Consider the following 8085-nt stretch of genomic DNA (forward strand, 5'->3'; position numbering starts at 1 on the left):
TCGTAGTCTAAACGAATATAATGCAATGAAAGTTCATATTTTTATGGAAATTTCCAGCACAAGCTAATTTACCTCATGTTAAACTACCATCGTTGTCTATAAATACTTATCACACCTTAGCAGCATATAAGTAGATTGATTATGTATTGTTAATGAACGAAAAAACTGTAGACCTTCTTCACTTCTTTACCACAACTAACGATATTAATAGAAATATCTGACATGTATTACATAATTCAAAATTATAAGATCATACGAGAAAACTTGAAGAGAATACGTTATATACATTTGAAATTTAAAAACCATTGTAAATTTCTACCAATCGAGATTTCGATACGCCAAATAATGTTATATAGATATTGAATACACCTAATCTTTTTATAAAGCAATCCGAAGTGATGAGACGGACTTTGTTTAGAACGCTTTATTTAATTTTTCTATTTACCACGGAATATAAGAGCCAGTCAGTAATATCCCACTGCTGGCATAGGCCTCTTTCGCCAGGAGAAGGACCAGAGCTTAATCCACAACGCTGCTCCAATGTGGGTTGGCGGATTTATTCCCTATTATGAGTAACGATCGTTATCAGGTGTACATGATAACAACCGGGACCGATGGCTTAACGTGCTCTCCGAGGCACGGTGAAGAGACCCACAAAAACTGCACAAACATCCAGACCACGGCAAACATCTTTATGGCCAATAAAAATGTTTGTCATGTGCGGGGATCGAACCCGAAACCACCAGCGCAACAGCCACAAACTAGTGCTGTGGACCGTTGCGTCAACGTGGAATATAATAGCAGGATAAACGTTAATTCTCTATAGGTTACTTATTAAATTTACAGCGTTTTTTGTGAAGGTTTCATTTATAATTAATTATATTTGCTTGTTTTATATTTAAACTAAATTACGAAACACACTTGTATGATCCTAAATTACGATCGATATTTAATTTAAGATTAATTATAAAAATTTCTATACATCATCTTAATAACCTGTCAGTGCGTCTTAGTTATCTGTTTTATCTTCCACTTTTTTTAAGTTGATTTTTTTGTGATCTTAAATCTCTTAACACATTAAATTAGCTCTTGGAACGTCTACAACGTTTATTATTAATTTGGCAAACACTTCATCACGTGCCGACTTATTACATTTTAGACGAAACGTGACTTAAACTTTAAACAGTCTGTTCGTAATGTTAATGTAACAATGATATGTCGTTTTATTTGTTATTGTGATGTAAAATTTTGCTCGTAATTTTAACATTAAATAAAAAAAGTGTATGTACTTATGTACGCACGTAATAAGTTATCCTTCATTGGCTAGCTAATTCACGTTGCTAATTTCTTCCTTGACTACCTAACTACAGAGTGTCGGTTTTTTGTGACGGTATGCGCGCGCATCGTAAAAATTTACTCTCATCATTTTTCCCTCACGCGCCAAAATAAGTATAACTTCATTAAACAATTAATTTGGTTTATTGCATTTCCAGTATCTTGATGTTTTTGTTTACCTCTCTAGTTAGGCAATAATGAATACAATGGATGACGTCAATTCATAGGGTCATTAAAATTAGTGTTGAAACTCAAATCTATAGACCTAGTTAGACTATAAGTATATGTTCATAATAACGATTTTAATGTTTTTTTTTTGTTATATTTTAGGTCGTAAAAAAGAAAAACTTTCAAGGGTATTAAAAGCGCATCCATTGATGTTTAAGTTGGAAACAAGGCAGCAGAAATTCGTTGGCAGTTTTGAATAAATGCCAGATGAAACGGTGGAATAACATTCACGTTTTGGCATTCGAGTATCGCACAAATGATCGGTTATCTCGCTTTTTGATGAAGATAAAGGAATAAATTAATATCCACATGACGCATTCGTGCAGGTAATGTGGGCGTTTTCGTATGTAATTATTTTCGTTTGATGTCGAGTTATTAAAACGTTTTACACGAATGCTTGCTTCGATATATTAGTTTGTGTTGTAATGAATCATAATTGTGTTGTGTTATTGTTTCAGATGTTTCGTTAGTGTTATATGTTTATTGGTGATAACTACACTTATCGTTTCAAATAATTTTATGTTAGTGTTTAATCAGAAGAGTTAAATAAATATGGGTTGTGATTACAAGATTATTTCGTTATTTATTTAGGATATTTTTCTTTGTTTCTATGTGTTCAGAAATTTGCATACAATAAAAAAGTCAATCAATTTAGTTAGGTATCATTCATAAAAGCTAAAAAGTTGGAAATATCAATATTTTGTATTACTTTTTTAGCTCAATATGAAAGAAAAAGATCGATGTTTTTTTCCTTATACGCAAGTAAATAATTACGTTGAAAATACTTTTTCTAGTCTTCTTTTACCGATAACATAACATTGAAATAGTTTGCTTTCTATGTAATGACCTTCAAGTTATTATTGTCTGCGCTACTGCGCTATTTAAGTATAATAGTAGTATATCATAATACTATAATGTATGCTAATTATATTTACATATTAAGCTATTTATTAGCATATATATATATATAATAAAGATGTCTAAACTCTTAACTAGACGACCCCCGAAGATTTACTCTCTGTGACATCAATGGTTTATCTTCAGTAATTAGTCGTATCTTAATTTTTTTTATCATTTACACATAATTATTAGGATAAAAAACTATAATTACGAAATGACTCGTTTGAAATGAAATAATTAATTAAATATTTATGTTTCATTTACTAAAATAATTTCGTATTTGTACTAATGCATTTAGAAGTACTAAGTTTATCTTGGCATTGACTTTGAAACCACTTTAATTCGCATTATAGCACGAGTTGGCTCGTTTTCTCTTGATGTATCAATTAACTAAACTACTCTTTGAGTTAATTTAAGTATATTTTTACATTTATTTACTTAAAAAAGTTATTCCTTTGTTAAAAAATATTCTCAACTTTTTAATTAGATCTTTACTTAATACATCATGGTACATTTTTATGTACCGTGAACTGTTTCTACCTTTTCATATTGTAATAAGCATTTGAAAATGTATATAAGGAACACTTAATATAAAGTCACAGTATTTAAATATTGTTGTACTAAAAAAATACATCTCCCATGATGGCAGCCTTTATTTACTTCAACGAAGTATAATTGCGTTTTCTATTACATTCATTTACACAAATTAGATGATATTACACAGCCTATAAAATTCTTACGATTGTAGAGATGTAATACATAAATGATTTATCAATAAACGTAACTTTAACTTAATTTTTTATACCTTATGTAGGTTCTCTATTTATCGAGTCATCGATATTCATTCAAAATTTTAATACTTTTTAGATGACCGATCAATAACATGTCTATTATATTACAGTGAACAATATGTACAAGTAGTTCTGTTTTTTCATTGAGCAAATAGTTTTATTGCGTGCTTATCGAACGATCTCGGAATACGTATGTAATTTTGATATTGTCGATCGCTATTTTATTGTTACTGAAATATTTTTTTAAGAATATATTTTAATTGAGAGTGAATAAGAATCTCAATTGGAATTGTATTTTGTGTACGTGTTGTATTTAATACGTAAATAGAATAGCGACATATTACAAAGTATAATTATTTAAATTATATTATCAAGGTTTAAAAAAATAAGCGACACTTAAACATAAGATGATACACACACGATAAACACTAAATAATTTGTGATTGTAATAATATAATAAATAATATAATTATAACTTAAGAAAATGCTTATGTATATTCTAACGTATTTCGATCATTAATATATTTACGTATTTATGTTGTTGTGTCGTTACTATAATTAAGGAAATTGTTATAATCACTCACATTTTATAATAAGCTTTTAAAAATTACGAAAATAAGTTTTAATTAGGTTTCTATGAAATCCACATTTTAATTATAAATACAGATTATATTAATTAAAATCGAAACAAGAGTTCCTACCTCGGAAGCAAAAAATAACAAAAAAAAAGTTTATTAAAGGAGACCTGCTTCACTCTAAAAAAAAAATTAAAAATTTAATTAATGACGTTGCGATAATTATTTCCGAATTAAAATTAACTCTCAAGAAGGGAAAGTTGCTTTTCTCTCATAAAAAAGCTTGGAAACTTAACCATCTTCGTGAAGTAAGGGAGTTGAATTTAGGCCAGACTGGTTGAAAAGGCTAGGCATTGATTAATCGTACTCGACTTTATACATAAGAAGTTTTGGGAGTCCTTTTACTACAATAATATTTATACACGTATATAAAGTAAGATCCTTAAAAGCTATGTTAGTTTTTTATAATAAATTTCATACATAATTATTAGTGTAAATTATTTTTTCTTTTGCGGGTACTTTGCTTTTTTATATGGCATCAAACTGTTTAATCAGTCAATCAAGCATTACGTTATTAAATAATTTTTTACCATTTAAAATTTTGATGAAAATTTTAAACTAATCACAGGTCAAAAAAAAAAAGATTAGCAATGATATATATCTATGTATGACGGATTGCTTAACCAATACAACCATTTCCTTCCGATTCTAAATAATCACCGTCATTTTTATTAAGTGAATTCGGGGTCACGGCGTACATTGGGCGATGGGCCGCAACCGTGACAATACCTTGACATGGTTACGTGGTCTAATCATCTAATAACCTATGTTCATTCAATTTTTACCGCGATTGTACTGCGTTCAATGACATAATTATATTGTTTGTTACCTTTCACAATCAACATGTAATTATTAAAAAAAAAAATATATATATATATATGTGTTTTTAAACGACAGGCTAGGTTTTAAGATTAGCGTTCTTACAAGCAAACTCATTAGCTTTATTAAATTAGTATAAATTAAAAATGGATGCTTAACTGACAAATAATATACAGAAAGTTTAAAGATTAACATTAGAAATATAGGGTATATTTATTAGCAAGTTAAAATTTATATGACACACAATACGCTTTTAACTTATTTGTAAGACATCAGCTAAACATATATATATATATATATATATATATATATCACATATAACATCTTCTAAAGAAAAAGAGAAATATTAAGCTATAAATTATGTTTCGTAATATGTTACAACATACAATTCGCATACATTTAAAATACTCTACAGTATCTTAATGCACGTATTTGTTTCAGAGCTTTTGTTGTGAAATGTAAGTTACAAAATTACCAGTATGGAGTGTAGTATAGGAAATGTAAAATAATCACTAAATATACAAATATAATTATACATTTAGCGGAACAACAATGTGGTCGTATCGACAACAAAAATATGTTCACATTAAAAAAAATTAAAAAAAATGATCTGTAATAGAATAAAAGCCTTATCCATTCACATTTACGTATTAAGCAATCTGAAAAATTATGATATAATTCCGACCTTTAAATATGATATTCAGATACTGAATTTCAGCGATATACTGAAAAATAAACTAAACCTATTGACCTGGATACTAAGTTGGACGCGGGCCATGACCGTTAAGCTACGTACGTTGATACACTGATTAATAGCTCTGCTGTTTACTTGTTAAAATCTGGCTTGAAATTATTAATATATAGTTATGATATAGCTTGTTATACATAATATAATATGTATTTATATTTATACAATGAAACGTTAAGAACAGAAGAAGTTTAAAACCCATCAGGGCTGTCTAAAAAAATGTGATGCATAAGTAATTTATCTCAAGGAAAATTATAAAACTAGCTTTACGCTCGTGACTTCGCCCGCGTAGGTTATACGATTTTGGCTGTTCGGTTTCTTCCTGTTAAAATAAAGCCAATGTCACTCAGTGATAACGTATATTTCTACTTTGGCATATTTCTACTTTACGCACGCTTGACTTGGGGTGTAAGCTAGTGAATGCGTGACGAGAACGTTACGAAATGTGAGATCGGGTGAGGCGAACGGAAGTTGAGAGGGAGACATAAGTTAAATATAAGAAGTTTTACTTCAGTCATGTGGTCTAAAAAACACTCGTTTTTTTAATTGTTCCAGGTTGGTTATTGTTACAAAAAAAAAACACATTGCCTCTTTATGATATTAGTATAAATTTGGTATATATCTCGTTAGATGTAATATGAGTATTTATGTACTTATATTAATATACAATTAAATGAAAGATTAATTAAACTTCTTTTAAGAAGCTATCTGGCGTGTCAAAAGGAAAAAAAAAAATATGCAAAAATATCTAGTTAGTAAGAAAAAATATGAAACGTTATGTTAACATTATCATCATTCAAAGAACAGACTCTATTATAAATATCAACAAACAATATGGTTGTAACTGCAGAGGACATCAAGCGCTGATATATTATGTTAATGCAGATGATATAACCGTTCAAGCCACATTTTTTACTCCTTAAAATCGTTTTTGTAGAATATGACAAATATTTGTTTAGTATTTTTAAACTATTGGTTACTTATGTATTATATTAAATGAGTAGCGATAATGATAAGAGTTCGTAGCATCCTTAAAGCTAAACTTAACATATAGCTTTCTTTTGCAAATCTAAATAACAACGTAAAAGGTTAATAGGTAAGGTTGGAAATCGATGTTACAGCCAAGAGAATTGTACATTTATATTTAAATGTAAATTGAATAAAAAAAAATACACGTCTATAAACATTTTACTAAACTTTTAGATTACAAACAATATTTTATTTTTACAGGATATCAAAAAACCTTTTTATAGAATTAAATCAAGTAAATAATTAAATAAGCATATGCTATGTAATTGAAACATTCGTGTGGCTTATGTAAAATATTTAAAATTATAGGAGAGAGATGATTTTACGAAATATAGAGCACAAACTTGTATGTAGGTGACTCATTTTTTAAGGCTTTACGAGATATTGCATAGACGATAAGAGTATTCATACGTACAAAGTAATGATGAAATATAACTTTCTACAAAAGGGTTCAAATATGCAATAATTTATATGAGTTTCTGAATGAATATAATCTGAACAGATGCCAGATGCCTATCGCTATAGTAATATTAGATCGGTGCTGTCTGTAGGTCATGATCATACTTACATATGTATCTGCATCGAACACGCATTAAACAAATTACATTTATGTGCAAACAAATTATTGGTATAATGGTATATCATACGGTAGTTGTTATTGAATATATTCATGTAGAAGTGAAAGAATAATATGACACGCTATGGACGAGTAAATTGCAACCTTGGTAATATCGCGTTATCGCATTACTTATTCTAAGCGCGTTTCAAAGATCGTGAAACCATGAAAGCGATTCGTTTTCCTTCTTGACGACCGTCGAGATAATAGATAACGTATTGTCCAACATTTACACTAGGGATTATAGCGTAAACGTTATTAACGTAAACTTCAGTACAAACAGACGCGGCCTTGAACGCTAAGCAGATCGTTCGAAAATACTCGGCGTGTGGAAATAGCCACGATGAAAATACGAGCACGTGATGTTACGTACCTCGCGTAAAGCCGTTTGGAGAAAATCGATGGTGCTTGCCACTCGGCGACCGACGGCTGACTGAGCCACTGTGTCAGCGGAACGCGCCCCACCCGAGCCTCCGCCCGCCTGACTTGTCACAATTAAAAAAATATTTTTCACTACACTTTAAAAAAATAATTGATGGACACTGAGTGTTTTTGCGATCAGGCGAGTGTGAGGTCTTATTGTTCGCGGCTACGCGCTAGGTCGCGACCGACGTGCTTGCAGTTCCGAGTGAGGCGGCGGACTGGTCGGAGCGAGCACAGCCAGCGAGCCGACGAAACCCCCGGCCCCCGCCGTGACGTCGCTCGACGATGGTGGAAATTAGCAGCTTCCCGAGCGAGGGTCGTCAGATGTAGGTCACGGGGACTGGGCTGCACTTGCCCACTCTACCGTGCTGATACACTCGACAAGTTTAAGGACGTTACTGTAAGATTGGGCGCATACAATTGTAGGTGTATGCTACGCTTTCGTAGCGTTATGAGTGCAACGTAGGTGATTATTACTTCTACTATGAAACTCCTTTTAGAACCGGGACATATTCGCTTTCCATACTTCCATATTTACCCTCTAAAAATCTAATAAATATC

General features: G+C 30.8%; 1 protein-coding gene and 1 long non-coding RNA gene across 2 annotated transcripts in view; one reads left to right on the plus strand and one right to left on the minus strand.

The window, feature by feature from the left end:
- The window catches only part of LOC123653630 (protein Tob1), a 51115-nt gene extending 43373 nt beyond the window's left edge, over nucleotides 1–7742 (minus strand). Inside the window, exon 1 of the mRNA XM_045589625.1 lies at nucleotides 7475–7742. The gene's annotated coding sequence lies outside the window, so the exon portion shown is untranslated. The remainder of the gene's footprint in view (nucleotides 1–7474) is intronic.
- On the plus strand, nucleotides 1480–2134 carry LOC123653631. The gene is made up of 2 exons (XR_006743133.1): nucleotides 1480–1889; nucleotides 2022–2134. It is a non-coding gene; the product is annotated as an uncharacterized LOC123653631 (long non-coding RNA).
- Nucleotides 7743–8085: the final 343 nt, after the last annotated feature.

This window comes from Melitaea cinxia, chromosome 5 (genome assembly GCF_905220565.1).
Source record: "Melitaea cinxia chromosome 5, ilMelCinx1.1, whole genome shotgun sequence".
NCBI classification, from domain to species: Eukaryota; Metazoa; Arthropoda; class Insecta; order Lepidoptera; family Nymphalidae; genus Melitaea; species Melitaea cinxia.